The 24,965-nt window shown below is 43.3% G+C and overlaps 1 protein-coding gene across 33 annotated transcripts in view; it reads right to left on the minus strand.

Annotated features, from left to right (window-relative positions):
- ptprdb (protein tyrosine phosphatase receptor type Db) overlaps positions 1-24,965 on the minus strand; it is a 324,563-nt gene that overhangs the window by 205,855 nt on the left and 93,743 nt on the right. For 31 of the 33 annotated variants that reach the window (XM_070553775.1, XM_054751605.2, XM_070553783.1 and 28 more), the window contains exons 4-5: positions 8,753-8,828; positions 7,314-7,358 (exon numbers count right to left, since the gene is read on the minus strand). The gene's annotated coding sequence lies outside the window, so the exon portion shown is untranslated. Of the gene's footprint in view, positions 1-7,313; positions 7,359-8,534; positions 8,678-8,752; positions 8,829-24,965 lie in introns of all 33 variants that reach the window. The other 2 variants (XM_070553776.1, XM_070553766.1) reach the window with 1 other exon arrangement.

Below are 24,965 nucleotides of genomic sequence, written 5' to 3' on the forward strand. Positions count from 1 at the left end.
TCAGAGTCAATAATGATCTACTTATGGCTGCTGACCAGGGCTCCGTTTAGCTTCTTGTTCTTTTGGATCTTTCTGCTGCTTTCAACACTGTGGACCATAACATACTTCTCCATTGATTTCAAACCCATGTTGCACTGACTGGGACTGTCTTCCAGTGGTTCCAGTCATACCTCACTGGAACAACTAAGCATGGGGCTTTGGGGGAGGTACACTCACCACCCCATAACATCACCTGTGGAGTGCCCCAGGGCTCAGTTCTTGGTCCAGTCATTTTTACTATATACATTTTCCACCTTGGTTGCATTCTCAGGAAATTTGGGATTTCAATCCATTCTTATGATGATGACACACAGCTATATCTCAAAATTGATCCAACTACCTCTTCAGCCACACCATCTGCTCTCAGTGCATGCCTAGAGGAGACAAAGGTATGGACGTCTGATAACTTCCTTCAGTTAAACAGCAGCAATACAGAGGTCCTATACTCATCTGTATAGTCATCCAACCTCAGTAATGTCTTTATCTCCATCTGTCATGAACCTTGGTGTTAAACTCGACCAACATTTATCATTTGAAATCCGTGTTCGTCACCTTTCTAAAGTTTCCTTTCTCCACCTCTAAAAGCAAAACTTTGACTCTTTCTCTCCCAACCTGATGTTGAAAGGCTGATCCATGCCTTTGATTCATCCAGGCTGGACCACTGCAATGCCCTCCTTGTCGGGGTCTCTGGTGGATGTCAGCAGAAGCTTCAGCATAACCCAAACTGTGCTGCCAGGATCCAAGAATGACCACATCACTCTGGTTCTTAAGACTCTCTACTGGTTACCAATCCTCTACAGAATTCAGTATAAACTCTGCCTCCTTACTCATCAGTGTATCCATGGAAATGCTCCAGCCTATCTTAAAGAGCTCCTTACTCCACGCATCACCTCAACAAATGTCTGCTCCAGCAATTCCCAATCCCTTCAACAGCCTGGGACCAAACTTCACATCATGGGAGATCCTTTCAAGCTGCAGCTCCATGTTTTTGGAACGTGCACCCAAAGTCACTGAGAGCACCACAGAGTGTGAAGTGTTTTAAAAAACATCAGAAAACATTTTTATTCAAACGGGCATTTTAAATTATTTCATACTGCCGCTAATGTTTGCTTTGGATTTTAGATGACTTGAATTCGGCAATTTGAGATTTGAGTGAAATGTAAAGTGCATTGCAAATTAAAGTCTTCGTCTTCGTCTTCGTCTTCCTCCGCTTATCCGGGTCCGGGTCGCGGGGGCAGCATCCCAATTAGGGAGCTCCAGGCCGTCCTCTCCCCGGCCTTGTCCACCAGCTCCTCCGGCAGGACCCCAAGGCGTTCCCGGACCAGATTGGAGATGTAACCTCTCCAACGTGTCCTGGGTCGACCCGGGGGCCTTCTGCCGGCAGGACATGCCCGAAACACCTCCCCGGGGAGGCGTCCAGGAGGCATCCTGACCAGATGCCCAAACCACCTCAACTGGCTCCTTTCGATCCGGAGGAGCAGCGGTTCTACTCCGAGTCCCTCCCGAATGTCCGAGCTCCTCACCCTATCTCTAAGGCTGAGCCCGGCCACCCTACGGAGGAAACTCATTTCGGCCGCTTGTATCCGCGATCTCGTTCTTTCGGTCATTACCCAAAGCTCATGACCATAGGTGAGGATTGGGACGTAGATCGACCGGTAAATCGAGAGCCTGGCTTTCTGGCTCAGCTCCCTCTTCCCCACGACAGATCGGCTCAGCGTCCGCATCACTGCAGACGCCGAACCAATCCGCCTGTCGATCTCCCGATCCCTCCTACCCTCACTCGTGAACAAGACCCCGAGATACTTAAACTCCTCCACTTGAGGTAGGACCTCTCCCCCGACCCGGAGGTGGCAAGCCACCCTTTTCCGGTGCTGTATATTATTGTTGTTATTATTATTATTATTATTATTATTATTGTTATTCTTAGCAATGCCTTTCACAAGATCTGCCTTCATTGCCTTGCATATGGCAGCCATATCCTTTGGTTTTGGTAGCACTCAAACCTTTTTTCATTTCCCCAAAGGCTGTCCAAGAAACTATCTACATTGGGTGAGATAACTTTTATAGAAAAACATGATTTAAAATGGCCAAACAAACTCTTTAATTAAAAGTTAAAACCACATGGTTAGAGGTTTCATGTCATGTCAAACACAACAAAACAGGCTAAGGATTTCTCACCATCTGACAGTTCTTAGCTGTAACCAAACCTTATTTATTCCATGTTTTCTGCAAGACTGGTCTTGTTTATGTCTGAGCTGTATACAAACAACGATAGAGAAAGGCAAATGAGCAGACAGCTTCTTTGTAAAAGTTATAATAGAGCTCAGTCACAATGAGCCATTTAAGTCAGTTTTCATCATCAAAGCAATCTGTCCCCATAGTAGCCTCACAGTGAAGTTCCTCTTGTGAAGTCCAAATAATGATGCACAGAGTCTCCAACTTGTGAGGCAATCAAGTTGTGTTTGAAGTGAGCAAATTCCTGTCAGTAGATGTGTGACTGGGACCCACTAAACCTTATGATGGTAAAGGAATTGTGTCCAAAACAGCAGAATGTGGCAAGGAAATTATAAATTGTAAGGATAAAGGATTCTTTATTGTCATTCACATCACATGTTCATATGGGGTGGAACAAAATTACGTGCACACGGTCCTGGAACGAAATCAGGACAACGTAGACTAAATAGAATGCAGCAGCTGAGTACCAGTATGGAGTATGGAAATAGAGATATACATACTTTAGGAGCGGAATGGCATGGTGACCAGCACTGATACAAAGACGTGTCAGTAGATACGTGTCTTCAGCTATCTGTAGCTGTCAATGATGGTTACAGTGCTACAATAACAATTCTTGTCCCATTGTCCTTCATGGGGTCCTTCATGATACAGGTGACCCTCTTCCTGCATCTGGAGGTGTAAATGCCTGCAATGATTGGGACGCTACCTCCGACAACTCTCTGTGGAGCCTTCACCCCCCTCTGTAGGACTTTCCTCTCTGCCAAAGTGCAGTTTCCATGCCACACATTGATGCCAGAACACAGAACACTCTCCACCACACATCTCTAAAAGGAGATGAGGACTGAGCTGTCAAGTCCCACACGCCTCATCCTATTCAGGAAGTAGAGCCACTGGTGAGCCTTCCTGATCAGGCTAGAAGTGTTGTTTTTTCAGGTAAGCTTGCTGTTCAGTAACATACCCAGGTACTTGAAGCTGGGTGCTATTTCGACTGCAGATAATCTGACGTGCTGGGGTGTATGTATGTGGCTTCCCCTCCTAAAGTCCACAATCATCTCCTTCGTCGTATTTGTCTTCTACTCATTTAAACTAAGATTGTTTTTCCTGCACCAGTCCTCTAAGTGTTCCACCTCCTTCCTGTAGCCGGTCTCGTCATTGTGATGCATCAGCAAACTTCACAATATGGTAGCCTGGATGTTTGGGTGAGCAGTCATGTGTTAGCAGCGTGAACAGGAGGAGACTTAGCACACAGCCCTGAGGGGAGCCAGTGTTGAGGACAGCATGAGCAGCCACTGCTCTATTGTGTGCCTCCATTTATAAATGGCCTGTATTTGTATTGCACCTTCTAGGGTTCTACAACCGCCCAAGGCACTTCACAACACAATTAGTCATTCACCCAAGCACACACACCCATACTGGGGATGATGACCTACAAAGTAGCCACAGCTGCCCTGAAATTCTGAGAAGTTGAGACCAATTAAGACTTCTTTGTTTCTCTGTGTGTCCACAGGGGTCCTCGTGGGTCTATTTAGCATAAATGTTGTTATATCCACCAGTCTATGAGTGTCCAAGGGGACCCTAGATGGACATTTTTTATGAAGCACAGAATTTGTGCTTGGACGGATGCTCATTGCAAACGCATTAGCTGGACTGATAACAATTCTTCTGTTCAGTTAGTTTCTCTGATTCTCAGTGCTCAAAACTAACAACTATTTTGAACTTAAAAGTTCAAAAAGGAATTAGATGAAGGAAAATCTGATGTTCTGGTAAGCCCTTTCAGATTTATCTTCCTGCTTCAACAAACGAAAACATGTCACAATGTCCCTTAATATCTGTGGTTTTTCATCTTGTTTTTTTTGTCTAGGCAGAAAATTCTAGTTCCTCCAATATTTCTTTTGTTGTATCTAAACTTTTCTTCCTGAGTCATTCCTCTAAGTCATCATCTTCATCTTAATTGTTTTCTTTTAACTTCCTGTTCTTTTGTCAGTGGTTTTGCTTCAGTCCAGTCATGTTCTCCTTTAATCACCGATACCGATAACCTTCCCCTCGCCAGATGGTATGTTCTACTAACGTTCCCCTTGGGTGGCAAATACGAAAATTCACAGTCAGAATGAATGGGAAACAAACGCTTGATCACAGTGAGAGTAACGTTTAGGTAGCAAGAGGCTTAAGGTTAGGATGAGGGAGAGGGGAAGGTTATAAATAGTAAAACGTTAAGGTTTAGGTGCGGTTAAATGAGCTGGTTTGGTGCCGCATCAGCGGACATCCCATCGCCTCAGTTTTATGCTGCATTGGGATCTGCAGTCAGAAAAAGGAAAAACCCCTTTTCGCACATAAGTGACGAAAAAGGGCACTTTTGGCGTCAGGGGTATGACGCGGAGGGTGGCTGACCAAGCGTTTGTTTTTGACGCGCTGGGAGTGAGAATGTGTTGTTTCATCAGCCTTTCAATACATGTTCTTATGCTGCACCTTTTGCACTGTAACTGCGCACCCTTTAACTTTGTTTCTTTTACAAATTGAAATTGTATTTTCAGTCCCGTAGATATTAATGTTCTTGTTAATGTAAATCACATAGAATTGCCTCTGTGTTTGAAATGTGCTGTATAAATAAAGCTGCCTTGCCTGATTTCCCTCAAATGTACCTTTACTACATACTTCACAGTATGTATACATTTGCCATGCAATAACCTACAGGATCGCTGCAAACAATGTTTTTACATACCTAAAGAGCAAGTCACTTCAAATCAACATTTTTTTGCTGATAAACTATATAAATGAGTGTCTGATCGTGCTGTAGACAATTATAGTCAATAATTTGGCACTTTAGTGCATCTTAGTTACAATTTAAATATTCTGCCTAAAACTGTCAGTGTTGCACCGCCGTCAGGTAAAAACTCAGCACTGTGTTTGAATTTAAATCTGCCATCGCTATTGACTAAGAGGTACACTATGATGTTAGATGGTAGATTATGATGTCACAATGTCGTGAGTGTGTGTATTTGTTAGCAGCTCCGCCCTCTCGGTCTGCTAGGCAACAGCATTTGTTGCATTTTTCAAACAGGAAGTGGGAGTTGAGTAATAATCTGGTAGGGGGTGACTTGCTCTTTAAATATTTTTTCAATTCCAACAACGAGGATATCTGACAAACTTTCAAATCCATCGTTTGCCTGTCATCTTCATAAAGCAGCAAGAACATTTTTGTTTCCTAACTTGAACATCTTATCTTAACTTTCAATGTTAAGAAAGCAAGCAAGTTTCATTTACTTTATCTCGGTGCAACCAGCTTGGCACAAAGTTGTATACTTCATTTGGATTAAAACCCGAGCCTCTGGACTTGGTCTTGATGTTTCAAAAGATGGAGATCAACACTTTTCACAAGAACATAAAAATAACTGAAGTGAACTGAACTGGTGCACGATGCTACTGTGGCATTGTGCAATGTAGGAAAATGAGTCTATCTACCACAGGCCCCCTTCTGGGGGGTTAGGGTTAAAGAGGTGAGTTGCCTCCCCTCTAGGAACAGCTTCTCAACCAATCAGAAGTTGTGTTTCTAAAAGAATTACAGAAAAAAGGGCCATATAAGGTTTTATGCCTGCAAAATACGATATAACTGGTGTCGCTTGTTAGTTTCTTGCCAACAACAACACAGATAGTCCTTTCATTTCTGGCCCGTTTTTGTGATGATAACTCAGTTTATCGTGGATCTCACAACTGTTCATGGGTCATTCCCATCTGTACCGGGTCGGCCCGGGCCGGGTAGCGTAGGTTGTTTACATATCTGGGTGGTCTGGTATTTTTCCGGGCCAACCAAGGCTCATTCTCAGCCCTCTTCTCGAGGGGGTCTGCTTCAGGACGACCAGGGCCAACACACCCACTGCTGACAGCAAATTCACACCTTCCATTAGAGCAAGCCTCTGATTGGTGGGTAGAATCAGCCCACATGGGCTTAAGACAAGGATGTGTGGAATCAACCGGGCCAGGCTGGGGCCGACTGGGGCTTCCCGGCCCGGGCCGACCCGGTACAGATGGGAATGGCCCAAAATTTGACCTGATGACTTTTATCCCAACACGACTGAATCAGTGCCTGAGAAAAACAACGTTCCATTTATAAATCCAACTGTGTTTTTCACAAATAAAAAAAAGATGAAACATAAAACTTTTGCCCAATAATGTTTCAAACGGAACATTTTGTCACGCCTTTCGCAGCCTTCTCACTAAAACACCCAGAAAATGCTTGAACACACCCTCAGAATAGAAGCACCTGAAACAGCGCAGCAAGAACATCATGAAGGGAAATGGACCTAAATCAAAAATTTACTGAGGACCAGTAACGCTGTTAGATACCCGACAACCTTCATGAATGTCAGGATTTTATTATAAGATGGTGAAGAAATCAGCCCAAATCTCAGCATTTAGGATTTTTCTAATATGTTGCTTCGCAGCTCCTTCAATAAGGCAGTAAAAGTGAAAAGTGATACAACGTACAACCCACTCATTTGTGGGTCTGCGAGACAGAGCCGGGTTCCCTCGACCCATACTTCAGCCATCACTGTCTCAGGCGCTCCCACGCAGAGAGAACAAGTGTGTGTGGATGTGGATGATTGAGTGTGTGTGAGTGACTTATCTCGATTAAATCCCAATTTACCCAGGTGACAAAGCAGAGCTCATTTCTTAACAGATAAATAAAACAAATCCACGTGGTAAAAACACACACAAACCCAGAAACACACAGTCACACACAGGCCAGAGGCACCATGCTCTTAATTTCCTATTCCACCCCCTCTGCACCCTCGTGTTCCTCCCTGGTCTCCCCAACTCTCAACTCACGGTCACTATAGCAACCTCACAAAGAGCTGCTGGCAGTCACAGGGCTGCAACATCAGTCAGAAGGTAGAGACGCACGCCTACAAACCTGCCACTTGCATGCAATAATAGACGCCTCTGAGTTAACAAACACACACACACACACACACACACACACACACACGCACACACGCACGCACACACGCACACACACTCAGGAAAAGAGACAACTGCCCTACCTTTAGTCATGTTTCATCCTCAATCACGAAGTTTGGAAGTGAGAGCTGGAAGAAAACAGATTTTATGATTTCTTCTCAGTCAGAATCCAACAGATTTTTTTGATGGTTTCCTGTAGGGTTTGTATATAATGGTGGCACAGTTGTTAGCATTGTTGCCTGACAGCAAGAAGGTTGCAGGTTGGAAATCCAGCTGCAGCCTTGCATGTTCTGACCCATGCACGGGTTTCATCTGGGTACTCCGGTTTCCCCCACAGATGCCCTATAGGCTAACAATCGTACGTGGCTTTGAATAAAATAGTCAGCCAAATAAACAAACATGTATATAATCACACATATATGTCCTATCAGAAATCTTCCTGTTGGCTATGTTGCTCTGCTGCCACCTGTAGGCCAAGCCAGGTATCCTACATGTGCAGTGTCTCTGGACTGTGACCTTAGAACACAAATTTAAATCTCGCTTTCTGACAGTAAAACGAGGAGTAAAAATGATGAAAACTAGGTGATCAGCTAAAACCCGGCTCCTACTGCAGTAAACAGTTAAAACCGAATGCGCTGCAAATGCTGTTTGATCCAAAACGAATCCCCCTTGATGCAATCTCATTGCCTGCAGTTGTACAGTGCATCGAACTCCCAGAGAAGCGATTGGCTCGCCTCAGAACACTCAGCATGTCATCTTACAATACTTTCAAAGAGTTTAATAAAATCTATTTCTGCTTTTCTGTAGTTGAGAGGCTCGCTGCCAAAATGAGTCACACACAAAAAACACTAAACTCCAGCCAGCTTCAAAACAGGAAAGTAGCAACTTAGGGAACCACACACACACACACACATATGCTCGCACACACACACACACACACACACACACACACACACACACACACATACGCTCGCACACACACAGCACAAGTACAGCCTCTTCATCTTTTAGCAGGCTGGGAAGGGATGAGCGAATGCTTTTATATTTAGAATGATGACGCTATGCAAACTCAAACACTAACTTGAGAGGAAGGCTCAGCGATGCGTTGCAGAGCTACGTGTTCAATAATATATCAGAAGCAGCGTTTTTTTTTAAAGACAGCTGGGGATCACCACTCTGTCTTGTCTTGTCTGCTCGTCTGTCTCCCTCCGTCCGTCCGGTGCGACAGCGGCCGATTCGCCTCTCCAGGAGGCCCGGTTGATGTTTGGTTAAACTTTAATCCTCTTGACAGCATCTTCACTTACTTTCTGTTGCCGAGAACAAATCTCTCTTGTTTGACTCAATCTCCTTCGCAGAACAAAGAACTCATCATCCGGTTTCTCTTTCTTTTCTCGCACTCCTTTGCTGTGTCAGCGTTTTAGCAAAGTGAAGTGGAACAACTCTGCATCTGACAGTTAAAAAGAAGAGGGGAAGCATGTGTGCATGCTTTTATTTGAAGGGCACCATGACGATCAGTGCTTACCAGCTTTAGTGGGTTGCCTCATTGTGCTGCTTCATCCTTGTGGAACGAAAGAGAAAGAAATCTCCCCAGAATTCCCCTGGAATACGTGAAGAGCATGTAGAGACACAGAAAAAGAGCAGGTTAGTAACCAAACAGTTTGGGCGTGCAAGGCACAGGTGTAATAGTGCGAGCTGCATTCCACTTCTGCAGCTGTTAATGCTAGTTGTTTGCAAAATACCAACAGCCAAACTTCTAAATGGAATGCAGCCTTGTGATTTGTATAATACAGAAAAAAAGTAAAAATGTGTTCAAATCTGATCAATAATTTTTGACATTTTACAATGAAGTTCACCAAAAACAACCTGCTCGGGCCTCTGTGTGTGTCAGGTGATGTAGAGGGCAGGTAGGAGGGACAAAGATTAAAGTCCCATTTAGTCGTCACACACACACACAGGTGTGTGGTGAAATTTATTCTCCGCATTTGACCCATCCCCTGGGGGAGCGGTGAGCTGCAGACAAGCCGCGCTCGGGAACTATTTGGTGGTTTAACCCCCCAATCCAACCCCTTAATGCTGAGTGTCAAGCAGGGAGGCATTGGGTCCCATTTTTTCAAAGTCTTTGGTATGACCCAACCAGGAGTCGAACCCCTGATCTCCCGATCTCAGGGCGGACACTCTACCACTAGGCCACTAAGTCGTCACTAATGGTTGAAAGACAGGTAGGTGTTATGGTCTGCATCTGCCCCCTCCTTTTTGTGTCTCCTGATGTTTCTCCATCCTCTCTAGTTTCCCTTCTGTGTCTCATAGCGCCCTCATGTGTCCTTTGTCTGCGTCTCTATATTGTGTCTTCTGTTTGTAGGCCTTTTTATCTTTCCCTCAGGTCCGGTGTTCATTTAGTTATCCTCTGCCCCTCCAGTTGTAGCTCCAGCCTCTTGTTCCCCAGCCCAGTATATGTGTGTGTGAGTTATTTGTGTCTGTGTGTGTGTGTGTGTTACCCCGGCTTTCCACGGGAGCCGTCAGCAGCATGTTACTGCAGCAGCACGTCATAGCTAGTGATAGGAACCGCTGTGGTCAACAGAACCTTTTCCACCGGAGCCGTCAGCAGCGCGAGTCGGCCGCGTCTCAGGAGCAGCATGTCGCGGCCTTTACGCGCGGGTTCTATTTTCTACGCGTGACGCCTATGAAACGGGTCAAGTTCGACATTTTTGGGGAAGGAAAGACAGGAAATCGGAGGCGGAAATGGAGAGAAGCTCCCGAGATTTTCAGAATAAAGAAACGTACTTCCTTCTGGTTGCTTTACTTTTACAAAGTTGCTAACTGTGCGTCCCTGTGAGAAGTTATCACCTAGCTAGCGGTCTCCTTTGTTTTTCAGGTCCGTATTGGCGATTATAAAACGGACAGAACATAAGACACCAACCTTTTGGAGCCATGGTGTAGTTTTCTCCTGCTCATTGTTGTGTTTACTAACGACGTCACACGTGATTTTGCTAATGTCACGTGACTTTGTGCTCGGTCGGTGACAGCTGCTTCCCCTGCTTCCTTCTTCTCGTGAGAAGGGCCAAGCAGCAGTTTACGCGAGCAGGACGTGCTGCTGCAGTAACGTGCTGCTGACAGCTCCTGTGGAAAGCCGGGGTTAGTCCTTCCCGCAGCCTTTTAGTTTGGATTTGTAGTTTTAGGTTTATCTGTCCTCCCTTGGTTCTGTTTCCCCATTTAGGTAATTATTGTCACCTGCCTTCCCTCCAGCCCTCACTCCACACACCTGCTTCATGTTCCCTTAATTACTCCTCCCTGTTTATTTAAGCCCTGTCTTGTCTTTGTCTTGTGTCGGTCCATTGTTTGTAGTTCTGTCAGTCTTGTTTCTCTGTGTATAAACCAGAGTTTTTGGATTTCCAGATCTTTATCTGGTTTTTGGATTTTGGCTCACAGCCTTGGATTTACTTTGTTTTTGGCTCTCCTTTCAAATAAAGGAGTTTACTTAACCGTCATCCCTGCCTCGTGTCATCCTGGGTACTGCATATTTGGGTCCTCCAACACCATATCGTGACAGGTAGGCTGAGGAAATAAAGTCTGCTGCAGACATCAAACGTTTAACTCTAAGCTGCACAAGATCTAACCAGCATCTAACATTTTGGAGAAGACTTTCCAGTAAGTTTTTGTTGAAGCACGTTTAACCAGAACTGCAGGGAAAATGGTGTCAATCTGAATAATGAAGTCCCAGATCAGAAGAAGTGGACTAGCTTTAGCTTTCTGATCAGGATAGGTTTATTAGGACTGTCTTTGTGCAGGATGAGAATAAAATCACTAAAATAAAGCTTGATAAAGAGAAGGGTTGACCATAAAAATAATAACCTCAGTCAGATTTCAGACGAAGGTAATGGTTGAAACCATCATGATGACTAAATCTGTCCAGGCGACAACAACACAACAGAGAAGAAAGCAAAACATTAAGTTAAATTAGACTCAATTATTAATCTAAATAGTTTCAAACCATATTTTCTGTTCATATGACATGAAAACGCAACATATAAGTGCTTTTTATATAAGATTGTTTGTCCATCTGAATCACTCATGTGAGAGAGTAAAAATCTGAAATTACTTAGATTTAATCATTTAAAGGCAGATTTTAATTACTTTCATAACGCCATGCCTGCTCTGTTGCTGTATTTTTGTTGAAATTCTTACATATTTTTTGTTGAGGTGTTGAAATGTTGAAAATAATAGTCGTATAATAATGTACTTATTGGGGAAACAGTCAATGAGGTTAAATAATAAAACTAAATTCAAGCAGAACTTGGGGGAAAAACAGAAACAGAGCCATACCGTCCCTATTCTTCCAAACAAAACACCTGTTTAGAAAGTGGTGTGTGTGCGTGTGTGTGCGTGTGTGTGTGTGTGTCCTCTTCTGTTTGGTAAGATTTCGACTGAGACTTGTAGTTTGAGCCCAGAGTTCAACCACTGCAGCTGAGTTGTTCCAAAAAGCGGTTTGGGTCAAATGGACAGCGCTGGCGCAGCTCCTACAGCGAGAGCTTTTAAGGCTTTTAGAGCTTCAGAGCCGGCAGCTTACAAATCTTTACAGGCTGTGAGGGAAAAGGGGCAGAGAAAGAGCCCAGGTGGGAAAAGCACGGGTCGCTTCGGTACGAGAGGCACACACACTCTGGCAGATCAAAAGGGGCTGCATTAGGACACGCGTGTGAAATGTAAGTCCACATGACGCTCTTCCACGTCGTGGATCTGCAGTGACCCGACACTATTATTCTGAATGTGTCTGCCTTCTGTGGAGCGCAGCAGAGTGCACCAGCAGAAGAGAGAGATCACTTCAGACGTGGAGCAGGTCTCAGAGGTTCAACAGTTAGTCTCGACGCATTTCCTCTCCTGAACCTCTGCTGTAAATTAACAGCTCAAAAGTGACGAGGGGCACGTTTGAAAGGAAATCATCAGGTTTATTTGACTAAGCTTAATTTAAGCTGGCACGTAACGAGAATGAGCTGCATTTTAGCACCAGTCTGGAATGTAAAACCAAACGTCCGTGCCAAGACGAGCCTCCGCCACCAGTCGGTGCTGTTACACCACTGCTGTGACTGTGCTGCTGACCGACAACAAACTGGGGCACAGTCGGTGATGACGGCATACATTAAACATAAGATCTGATGATGTAAAGATCATGACAGATTTAACTGTGAATGACAGCTGGGGCGTGTGTCGTTACTGCTGCCTTCCTTGACCCATAAGCACCGTTTGCTTTCGGGTCACATCAGCAGCATCTTACATAATGGAATCGATGCCATTTGATGAATCTTCGCCCGACTCTCATGATCTGTGAGGGACGTGATGGATTTCTCTGCTGCCCAGGCTTGCATACACAACATGCAATGTGGCAAATAGCTGCACACAAGGTGTGAAAACTAGTTCACACTTTATTTTCAGTGGATGACACATTCCTCCTTCGATGCTTTCTCCAGTTGCATCATGCTTCCTCTGTAATTATGCGACAATAGAGGTAAAATCAGCTGAAAGGAGGGAGATCATGAAAAGAATTGGTTCCCCTCTCTAGCAGGCTTTTTCTCCCTCTCTGTTGTATTGTTTTCCTGTTGGATTTAAGAGCTGTCTGGTCTGTAGCCACCTTGTTAGTGAGAGCGTGCTTCACCTGTGCTGGGCCAGCAGAAGTAATTAAAGCCTCTGCAGTTTTGTGCTGGAGAGAGAAACTGGATCATCTGGAAAGCTCGTGTTGGTGCAAGCAGTTTCAGTCTAAAGCTGCTGCTCAGAAAGCCGTGTTTATCCAGGGTTGCAGCGGATTCCTCCCTGATTTGCGTGTGATAAAGTGGCACCAACAGTGAAACCCTTTCCTTGCAGCTCTGAATCTCTGTGAAGACTCCCGTGGGATCCCTTCAGAGCAGCCTTTGAAGCCCTTTTATGTTAATAGCTGAAGTGACTATTCAGCGAGAGTCAGATTGTTGTTCTAATTAGACCAAAACTCATATCTATGTGTTGTGTCTGGACATCATCTTCCAGGTTTCTGCTGATGGCGAATCAGATTTGTGTTATTTAGGCCATTTGAGTGCTTCCACGTTGTGTTTCTCACACCACCACACCAACAATTTCTGCACTGATTTGCACGGCGCTGGCCCAGATAATTTTTTGATGTCTAACCCTAAGCAGGGCAGCATGGCGGACCCAGACGTACTTTGGTTTGGCTTCACTCAGCATGTGTGAAACACTCTTCTGAGGCTTTGGTCAACTGAAGTCAACATCAAGGCAAGTGGTAGGTATGCAGGGCAGCGGCGTGGGCATCAGCCCGGTTAAACTGCCGCAGCACAGTAGGGCCCCCCCACCCCACCCCCCCACCCCATTCTGACATGATGCACTACAAATTGAATTTACACAGATCATTCCTCCATCTGCACATCTCTTTGGATGTAATGTGATCCTCCATCCTCAGCAAGTCCTGACATTCTCTAAGAAAATATAAGTCAGCAGCAAATTTAAGACTGTAAACATGTTTACTCTTTGAGGTGGGGGTAAGACTCTCTCATCAGAATCGGCTCAAAGAATTTGGGAAGTTTTCACGGGTCAAGCAGGCTGCTGGGACTCACAACAGCACGGCACAGTTCTGCATAAACAACTTTGTACTTGTTTACAAGTTGTAGGAGTCGGTGAGCTTAGTGCTGAAGCTGTTATAGACACCTAATGATCATCAGTTAGGATGATTAAACATTTTGTGAGGAAGTATGTGGAGATGGGGGGTGGGGGGTGGGGGGGGAAGCCTTGATCCCAGTTTGAATAACTGCTGATTTACCTGCATGTAAATCCTTTGTGGTCTTTTCTGGCTCCTTTATTCACTTTACAATACCACACATTCTCTCTCAAATCAAATCAAATAGACCAGCTGACTTTTGATCTTTATTCAATTCAATTCAATTTTATTTGTAGAGCACCTTCCACAACTTTATCAGAAGCCCACAGTGCTGGACAGCATCATCATAAAAACATTCCCATTACCTGGGCATAAAAGCAAGATAAAAACATAAAATCATAAAGTATCAAGCAAACAATATTACAAATACAGAGAAAAACGGAATAAGACTAATCAATTAAAAACAAGTGGTGGACAAAATAAGATCAAGCATCCTGATCAAAAAGAAGAAGAAGTAAAACCATAATGTCAGGGCAATTTAAAGAACCCTAGCGCTGAAAAGCAATCAAATAAAAATGAGTCTTCAGACGAGACTTAAAGACTGGAAGGGATGGTGCCTGCCTAATGCTCAATGGCAATTCATTCCAACAGAGTTGGAGCCAAAACTGAAAATGCACGATAACCCTTCGATCGATATTTCGCCCGGGGGACCACCAGAAGTTCCTGCTCGGCTGAGCGAAGAGACCAAGATGGAGCATACCTGTGCAAAAGTGCAGTAATGTAGGAGGGGCACTGCCCTGGAGGGCTTTATAAACAAAAGTTCAGATTTTAAATTTAGCTCGGAAGTGCACCGGGAGCCAGTGCAGACCATCCAGCACTGGTGTAATGTGATCTCGACATCTAGTACCGGTCAGGAACCTAGCCACTGAGTTCTGCACAAACTGGAGTCGTGCAACCGTGCACTGGGCCAGACCGGCATACAGCGCGTTACAGTAGTCCAGACGGGACAGGACGAAAGCATGCAACACAGACTCCAGATGAGCTTTACAGCAGGAATTGTTTTGCTTCAGCTTGTGGTTTTATTATTGCACTCAACTGTCAAATCTTTAATTTCATTGTACCTGGTTCTGTTCTGTTCTGTTTCTTTGAACTAACTGGAAACTGGAAAATTAGAATATGGTGCAAAAGTCCATTAATGTCAGTAATTCAACTCAGCGCTGTACAGACATATATCAGTGATGAATGAGACAGGGATTAAACAGAATAAAAAATAAGGTTAAGGATTAAAACAGGAATAAAAACAATTAAAACAACATACAAATCGCAATTAAAAGGAAACACAAGCAGACTAATGGCCAGATTAAAAAAAAGTAAAACATAGTAAAACTTGACCCAATGGGCTTCATGAACTGAACTCATGCACTCATGAGTGGGTTAAATTGGAATGTTTACAAGTGCCTTAAGATGACTCTTGTTCATTTTATTTTTGTTCTCTCCCAGTTGCTGAAGGTTTTTGTTCATGTCATCTAAAAATGTAGCAGAACATTTGGAGAGGAGAACTTCTGTCCAAGAGGTTTGAGCTCTGGAATCAGGTTTATGGGAGGGAAACCATCTGGAATCAGACTCAGCATCACTACCTGTGCTTCTGCCAGGATGTTTAGGGTCCACCTTGTACCATTTTCTTAGTTTTGAGGTCCCTAGGTCTGTTTTTTTATTCGTAAAGGTGAGTGGCTTTGGCTTCAACTTCAGAACTGTTTTTTTTTCTTGACCAATTATGATCAAATCTATATTATATTTGATTTATTTTGCTGCAGATGGATTTTTCTTATTTTCACTGGTTCACTTTAGAGCCGATGGCACGGCTGAAAGATTCCAGCCTGTGGGAGACCTTGCTGACACAGATGACCCATGTGTTGTGTGTTCACTCCAATCTCTCTTCTAGGCTCCTTCCCTGTTTTAGTGACTGCTTCACTTCCATCTGCATGTAAAGAATCATCAAAGGAACAGATGCTGTAGTTTAAAGAGAGATAATTGTTCTTGGAGTTTGTTGGTGCCTCTCTGATACACCAGCATTACAATTTTATATTACTTTATAATTTGGTTTGTGACTTTTTTGGAAACTGAATACAGATGTCTCATTAGGATATTTTTCTTTTTCAAAAATGTGTCTAGACAACAGTCACACAAAGGGAAAGAAGGGAAAAGTTTGAAGAAAAGAGGAAAAGTTATGATCTTTTAAAACGTGTGTATAGGAAAACATCTGCAAGTATCTTACCTGCTGCAGATAGACTTATTAACAGCTTATCAAGTGATTATTGTAATAGTTGCACATTTTACATATTTAAACAGTTTTATTTATCATTTTTGTATCGTAAATAGAAGCAGACTTCTGTTTAAATCATGTTTAAAGCTGCATGTTCGCCATCCTTAAGCTAACTGGTGAAACAGAACCAGTTATGACCAAATCTAAAAAAAAAAAAAAACTTGAACATTAAAGCATATCAGATTAGCTTATTGTCTTTTCAGACTATTACTGGTATATGTCATGTTCTGTGTCCCTTTGTTCCCCAGCCACTCCAGTTCCCACTCCAGATTCCCTTTTATGTTCTCTTAGCGCCCTCATGTGTCCTTTGTCTGCATCTCTGTTATGTGTCTTAAGTTGTAGCCCCAGCCTCTTGTTCCCCAGTTCATTGTATGTGTGTATGAGTTTGTGTGTGTCAGTATGTGTATGTGTTTGTGAGTCCTTCCCTTAGTCTTTAGGTTTAGTTTTGTGTTTTGTATAGTTTTAGGTTCATCTGCCCTCCTCTGGTTCTCTTCCCCATCCAGATAATTGTTGTCACCTGCCTTCCCTTCAGCCTCACTCCACACACCTGCTTCCTGTTTCCCTAATTGCTCCTCCCTGTCTTTATAAGCCCTCCTTGTCTCATTGTTCTTGTCGGTCCATTGTTGTTTGTCAGCGTTATTTGTTCTGTCAGTCTGCTCGTTCCTCTGGTGTTTTTTTGACTCCCTGGATTTTTGGATTTTGGCTCCCTCCCATTTGGATTTATTTTTGTTCTTCCTCAAAATAAAGGATTTTTAGTTTACATATCCACTCCTGCCTCGTGTCATCCTGGGTTCTGCAATTTGGGTCCTACCCTCCTAAACGTGACAGTGTAAAGGCCAAACAAAATGCTTTAACTTGGTTGTTAATGACCACTCAAACCACTTCACCCTACCACACACACACTCACACCACCAATACACAGATCGGGGGAGTTACATGGTGTTATGGCCAATAAAGACACTTCAGCACATGGGGGGGGCTCAAACCTGCAACCTTCTATCGGTAGACAGTTTCCAAACCTCTCAGCAGGAGGTTATTAATGAGCACACATACAGAGGCTGAAGCAGATCTAAAATATTCCTGCAACCACTGCAGACTCGCAAACGAAGAGCTGGTGTCAGCGACATCATCTGTGTTAGAGGCAGACTTGGGAGAAACCTGAAGCACTTCTTGTACGAACAAACAATTTTAGAGTTCATCCCCCTCTTGTATTAAGTAGTCTCATTTGCAGTCCTTGATGAACTCTTTTCTCTCTGTGGACTAATTGCTCAGGAAGGAATGGTAGACTCAAAAAGGACCAGATCCAATAGTGAGTCAAGCAGAGCCCGACCCCGACCCGAAGCTAATTAGACCTGATCCAAAAGGTCAGTTAACGAACAGCAGCAGGCGGAAAAGAGCAGCAATATAATAATTATAATCATCTCAACAGTCAAGAAGTAGTTCCACCCAATAAAATGAAACTAAACAGTCTTTTGTCCGTTCTTGCTGTTTGTCTTCAAATCCCATCATCAGCGTCAGCTCTGAAGATGTTTGCAGCCGCAAACGAAACGTCAGCAAGGTAAAAAAAAAAAACCTTATCTGTATTTAAAAAAAGAACCAAAAATGGAAACTAAACAGTATTAACCAAAAACGTTATAAAGTGCAGGTTCCTGTGTCTCTATATTACCACACAAAAACCTGAAACCAGTGATGTATTTTAAAGACTGATTCTTGGCTTTTATTTGGACGACTGGAGCGGAGAGAGGGACATGTTTAGCATGAAGCTGATGAAAACACCAAATAGCCTCTGCAGATGTCACATGACGTGCCAGTCTCCTATTAAAAGCCAGCTGCACTGCATCTCGAAAAATTAATCACCCAGGTTTAAGTGCAATCACGTGTTTTTGCTGTTGAAATGACCAAATCAGTCGATTTTCACACGTCTGCAGGGTTGGAGAGATTGAAAGAGACGGATGGAGAATCAGAATCAACATACCGATGGGAATACGGTTTTGTGACTTTTCATTGTACAACAAAATTTGTGATTTACATCTTCTGCAAATAGTTCAACTTTCTATATGCATCCAAGAAATAGTTAGAAAATGAGTTAGGATGATCCAGATTGCTTTAACAATACAGGTTAGAAGCCACCAGGTGGGTTGTCTGCTCAGGTTTAAAGTTGTTCACGCAAATAACACCAATACTGGTTTAAACTACTTGTCAGGTTGTCTAATGAGCTTTGAAAGAAAAGCGTCTGGACTTCTTTGAGTTGCTTGAAGACATTTCACCTCTCATCCGAGAGGCTTCTTCAGTTCTAAGGTCAAATGGTGGAGAGTCCCAGATTTAAACCCAGTGGGAGTTTCCCCCCAAAGAGGGAACAAAAGACCCCCTGATGATCTTCTACATAAACACATGAGCCAAGGTGTGAGGGTGGGTGTGGGTCCTATTCAGCCAGAGTTTCGGGTGAGCTCATTGTGAAGCCTGGCCCCACCCTATCATGTGAATTCCTGAGGTCAGATGGCCCAGGATATGCGTGGGCATTGAGGCATCTGGGAAGGGATCTCAAAACTGGATTATAGATGGCAGACAGTTGGTGTTGTAAACCACCGCCTCTGTTCAAAGATGGTTGCTCACAGTGGACATAAATGGCTTCCTTTACTCCTCTTTCAAACCATCTGTCCTCTCTGTCCAAAATGTGAACGTTGGCATCCTCGAAAGAGTGACCTTTGTCCTTTAGATGCAAATGAGCTCACCCGAAACTCTGGCCGAATAGGACCCACACCCACCGTCACACCTTGGCTCATGTGTTTATGTAGAAGATCATCAGCAAGCAACTCAAAGAAGTCCAGACGCTTTTCTTTCAAAGCTCATTAGACTACAATGACCTGGATGACTGAGAACCTTCACAGACCTACTTGTAAGGTTGCCTTAATCCCACAACAATAAAGGCAAAATGAGCTTAGAGGTATAAAGAAAAGCTAACAGTGTGTGGCTGGAAGCAATCTGCATTACAACAAATGATGTGTGGTGAAATGATGCAGCTTACACCATGAAAAGGAGCCATGCTGCTGAGAAAAGTATTCTAACCTGGAGCCTGTTCTCGTGAGTAGACGGTCCTTTTGTGCACTTGGGGCGGACTTGTAGACATGAAAATATAGTGACAATTGAAGTATCACTTCATAGAAGCAAGAAATTACTCAGTGATGTCCTACTTTTAAAGACATATTGGACCCCGCTGTGCTGGGGGCCAAGAGAGCGAATGGCTGAGGAAGCAAAGCGAGGGAAGCAAAACGTCTTCAACACAGAGGTGAGGAGACAAATATGAAAGAGTGTTACAGTGTAAGAGGAGAGGAGCAGATATGGAGAAATATGGGAAATGATAAAGGGCAAATGAGACATAACGGTAAAGAAGAACTTGTGAGGAGGAGAAACTAGCAGAATTTCACCCTTCTCCATTTGCACACTTATCTTCTTTGAGAGGACAAAAAAAAGACAGTACATCTTATCTTCTTTTTCACAAGTAACATCAAATTCTCTCACTTCCAACTACTTCATGCTTACACTGCAAAGACAAAGGCTGCCACTGTTCTCATTAAGATCCTTCAAAGTTCTGAATAAGGAACGCCTGACATTTTTCTCTCAAAAGTAAGCGAGTCGGAGCTTTAATATAGGCTGAATAAACAGAGGGAAGAGGCAGAATGTCATCGTCGTGGGTTAGGAGAGACCAAAACGACCTGACACCTGGTTATTTCTTGCTTTTGACGAGGTCGCAAATGTGAGGCTGATATTGGATCCCCACGAGTGCTGAATGAGAATGCTGGGGCCGAGCTGGAATGGCCCTGAGATGGCTGCAACAGGCGTCCTAATGAATCCTCGCAGTCCCACTGCGAAAGTGACCCATTTTTTCTTTTCCTCTTTCTTTCTCTAACTTATACAGATGACCCAGACGACACTGTGCATTAATTTTATTAATGCGAGTGAAATTATGGGAATAGATGCTAAAATCCCTTATTTTTTTCTTGCAACCATTAGTTGTTGGGTTGCTTCGACTCCTGCGTGTCTGACGGGGTCAGTCTTACTTCCAGAGAGAAAATGTCACAATGAAATTGGTAAATTACTATAACACAAATGAACTTTAACTTTAAAGGACAAGACTGGATTAAAATATGTTAGAACTGCATGTGTGTGTTTATGTGTGGTTTAGAAACCAATCTTTTCCCGAGTTTAAAACCTAAATGAATTTTCTTCGTAGCTTATTTTGATCAATTTTCTAGGAAGCATTGAAAGGATTAGAAGTTCACACGGTTCATGGCGATGTGTGGAATGGGCCGAATTGTAAACCTTTTACCAGACCGAGGGGCTTTTATCAAAACATCTTGAAATTATTTGATGCCAGTAATTGCACAGCCGTCAGACACCAAATACAAAGAAAAAGGTCTAGCAGACAAAACACAATCAGCTTGCATGTTCACGAGAAGGGAAAGTCTTCTCAAGTTCCCAGAAAACTTCAGTCAACCCTGACAGGTGGAATAGCAACTTTTCTGTTTAATTCTCTAGTTTGCTCTGCTCTAGTCGTCAAATTATAATCAACATAAATGCATTTTCTGTTAGACAACCTTGATCAAGGCTAAGAAGTAAATTCTTCAAACTTGAGTATGAGGTACGCTTCTGCGTGTCCACCAGTGCTTGAGTTGACTACACGGTAGTTATGATGTAAGGATGCTCATCCAGCATTTTCTGTTTTTGCAACTGAAGGGACTTGTCAGCATGCTTGATTTGTGTAGCAAGCATGCTTCTCAGTGGATATTAAAGCAGGAACAATAAGGTCAGCTGTCATTCACAATGCTTTTATGAGGATAACTGAACTCAAACCTAAAGAGATAAGATATGAAGCAAAACCTTTTGATGCAGAACATACAGCATAGCATATGACACGATGCAGAATATTTGATATTAAACATTATTATTCGAAATGAGGGAATATGATGTGTAAGACAAAGTCTGGTGCATAGAAAACAATAAAAATACAATTTAATGTGTAATGCAATAATAGTAATGCAGTGTGACACAATGCAATGTAATAAAATGGCTACCGCTAGCAGCACGCATCAAATTCAAATAGCTAACACTAGCATACAAAGTCCGAGATGGTACGGCTCCCATCTACCTGAATCCTCTTGCAAAGGCTTACGTCTCGGCCCGGCCGCTCCGGTCATCCCAGGATCGTCGGCTAGCAGTGCCTACACCACGCTCAGGACAATCCAGACTCTTCTCATGCATCGTTCCACAAATGTGGAATGACCTTCCAAGCACTACCAGAACTGCGGCTTCCTTTTCAATTTTCAAGAAACTCCTGAAGACCCTGCTCTTCAGAGAGCATCTTCTTAACTAGCACCTTGCCTGCACCCGTCCCCCCTCTCTACTGTCCACTCCTTGTTCCCTGCTCTCCATGACTGATGTCAATGTTGTTGTTGTTATTGTTGTTGTTAGCCTCAAGGGCAACATGCCGATTATCACGTGTAAGTCGCTTTGGACAAAAGCATCTGCTAAATACATAAACATAAACATAAAATACAAAAGGATACAATCTAGTACAAAATGTACACATTAAAGGGATACTTTGTAACTTTTTCATATGTATATGTTTAATATTGTATGTGCTAAAATGACCCATTACATTGTTTATGAAAGACCACCCAGCCCCCGTCGCACCCTGTGGCCAGAATATTCCACTTGCAACTTCAGACTGGCGGGCCGCCTTGTTGAGCTGACATACCCGGTGCTGCAGTCTGGTTACAGCATGCTTACTGCATGATTTGGAGCACAGCTGATTTATTTATTGTGATGAACTCCTGTAGACACTTAGAAAGGCTGGGGTGTTAGGTGTTAAAAAGACAAACGCACAGCGAGGACGTTTTACTTTCAGTTCTACAAACGGGTACTAGGAGGTGCTAAAGGCAAGCCGAAACTGCCTAGTTCCCCTTTAATGCTGTATGACATATTTTCATATTTACATAAAAAATTTGAAATGCATAAATTAAAGCAAAGTAAAAATGCGTGTCTTTAATTTCCAGTACGTTCAGTGTAGTTTAAAGGTGTGAAACACTTATTTCTAACTATAAATGGTCACTCTGAGTTTTTGTGCAGGCTTAACATGAAGTCTCCTACACCTATCTCCTGCATTAGCTGCTTATAGAAAATAGGCAGTGAAACCATAGGATCTGAAAAGCCTGACAGATCTACATCACACTGTCACTTAACACTCATGGACTCACTCATCTTGTCTCACCAAGGGAAAGCTGTTGTTTTAGCGCCGGGGAAGCAGCATTGCACGTCTTGGCTAGGAGAAGCGTACTGTCCAAATGTCAAAGTTACTTGTTTGGGACCTCAGTTTAATTTTTGTCCAGCTACTGAGGCTAACATACTCCATCACCCCAGAATGCAATCCATATCAAGCTATAACCTGTTTTTTAACAGATTCTACTCCCAGGAAACCAGATCACTACAGACCAGTCGCCTTGACCTCCCATCTGATGAAGACTATGGAAAGACTTATCCTCACCCATCTACGTTCAGTGGTGAGCCCAGAAATAGTGAGTGTGCACATTTCCGAAACCAAACATGGGGGTGGAGGACACCTTCATCTACATACAGCACCAGGAGCTGACCCACCTTGAGATGGTAAATGGCCTGTATTTGTAAAGTGCCTTCTTAGGGTTCTACAACCCCCCTCTGGCCACCACCAGCAGGCAAGGTGGGCTAAGTGCCTTGCCCAAGGACACAATAGCAGCATTCTCTGGTCAGAGCTGGGATTGAACCTGCAACTTTCCAATTACTGGACAACACGCTCTACCTCACCTCCCGAGCTACTGCTGTCCCAAAAGAGATGCAAAAAAGCACTGTGAGATACATCTTCATCAACCTCTCAAGTGCCTTCAACACCATCCAGCCATGACTACTGCAGCAGAACATGAGGGGTGCAGGACCATCAACTACCTCACCAACAGGCAACAGTATCTGAGGCAGCACAACTGTACATCTGAGGTGGTTGTGTGCAGTACTGGACCTCCAGGGCACCCTTTCTATTCACCTTCTACACCTCAACTTGTCCACAACCTCCAAAGAGTTTTGGTACGATTGCAATTGTCCACACTCCACTGTGATTAACGTGTGCACAAATGCAAAAGGGAATACGAGTCAGGGTGTGATTTAATCCAACCAGATTTATGAAAATACCATCAGACTTAGGCCTAGTCCACACGTAGCCGTTTTTTTTAAACAAATATCCGCCCCTCCAAAAACTTGCATCCACACCACCTGGTTTAAAAAAAAAACTCTGTCCACACGTACCCGGATAAATACGTTGTTATGGACATGCCAGACCTGTAGGCGGCAGTACTTCCCCCGTTCTTAACCTCGTCCTTCGTCTGTGGTCTTCCGCAAGGAGCAGTAATTCCGCTTGCAAAAACAAACAAGCAAAAAGCGCTTGGACAATTGATAAAGCGAGCGCAGCTCTGAGGACATCCATGCTGTCGGCTAGTGTAAACACAGGTCGCACACGTGATGTCAGCATTTTTTTGTCGCGGAAAGTGACGTTGCGGACCTTAAAACTCCGGTTTTGTCCATCCACACGCAGACACCCAAAACGGAGAAAACACAGATCTTCACTTTGGCCGGAGTTTTTAAAAAGATCCGTTTTCGTGTGAAAAAACTCCGTTTTCGTGTGGATGACAGGCCAAAACGTAGAAAAATATCTACGTTTCGGCAGATCCCAGGCTACGTGTGGACAGGGTCTAAATGCAAGCAATTGTTCACAATTTTAACCATTTACTGATAAGGGTGTGCTGTATTTCCACTTGTTAATTTTGTAGCATCATCTGCTGTGAATTTTGGCTGTGGTCCGCTGTGGTTCCAATAATCATGTGTTTTCAGAACGTAACAGTTAAAAGTGGACGTTTTCACTACCTGATGGGTCGATCCAAATTCAATCAATTATTTATTGGATAATTTTTAATAGTTTTGATAACTTTTGAGGTTAATCAGGATAACTGCCTTCAGCCAGATTATCTTGGTACTAATCCTCACATTTAGGGACTACTAACTCCACTGATTTACATTTTAGTGTTGACACTTACATTTCTATCTTTTTATAGTGCTTTTGTTAGGGTAATTAAGTTTGAGAACTTTAGGGATTAACTTGGTTAATTTCACTTAAAGGGCTACAAGCCAGTTTTGCCCTTCATTCTTATAAAGCCTTTAATCAGTGCAGGTGATTTTTCCCATATCAGTTAGGGTTTGATTTCTTTTATTTGTTTTTTTTTGTTCATGCTTTATGCACCACATCTTTTTGCATCACACGAGGCAGGGCACCCATTTCTTCATTTAAAGGTTAAACTTGTTGATTTTATTACTGTTTAACATAATCTCATAAATGATCACTTGGTTCAGTATAAAGGTATTTTAATTACATGAAATGAATTATTATGCTTTGGGGATAATAATGATTATGATGACAGTAAAAGATGTGTTCAGCATATCAGAAGGTCAGTTCACCTTATCCAGCTAACACAGAGTCCAGATAAACGATAATTGCAACACGTGTTTTGACGCATGATCAAAGCTTTCTTCCGGAGAGAGTGGGAGTGTCCTGCGAGCTTGGTAAAACTAACCATCACCAGCTTCAGAGCCAGTTCTTGAACCAACACCACGGAGGAAAAGGGAACGGCCGTCCCTGAAACCCCCACCTGCTCTTCCAGTCACGCCGACAAGAATAGCTAAAGAATAAACAAAACTGTAACCAGC

Source organism: Nothobranchius furzeri, chromosome 7 (genome assembly GCF_043380555.1).
Source record: "Nothobranchius furzeri strain GRZ-AD chromosome 7, NfurGRZ-RIMD1, whole genome shotgun sequence".
Taxonomy (NCBI): domain Eukaryota; kingdom Metazoa; phylum Chordata; class Actinopteri; order Cyprinodontiformes; family Nothobranchiidae; genus Nothobranchius; species Nothobranchius furzeri.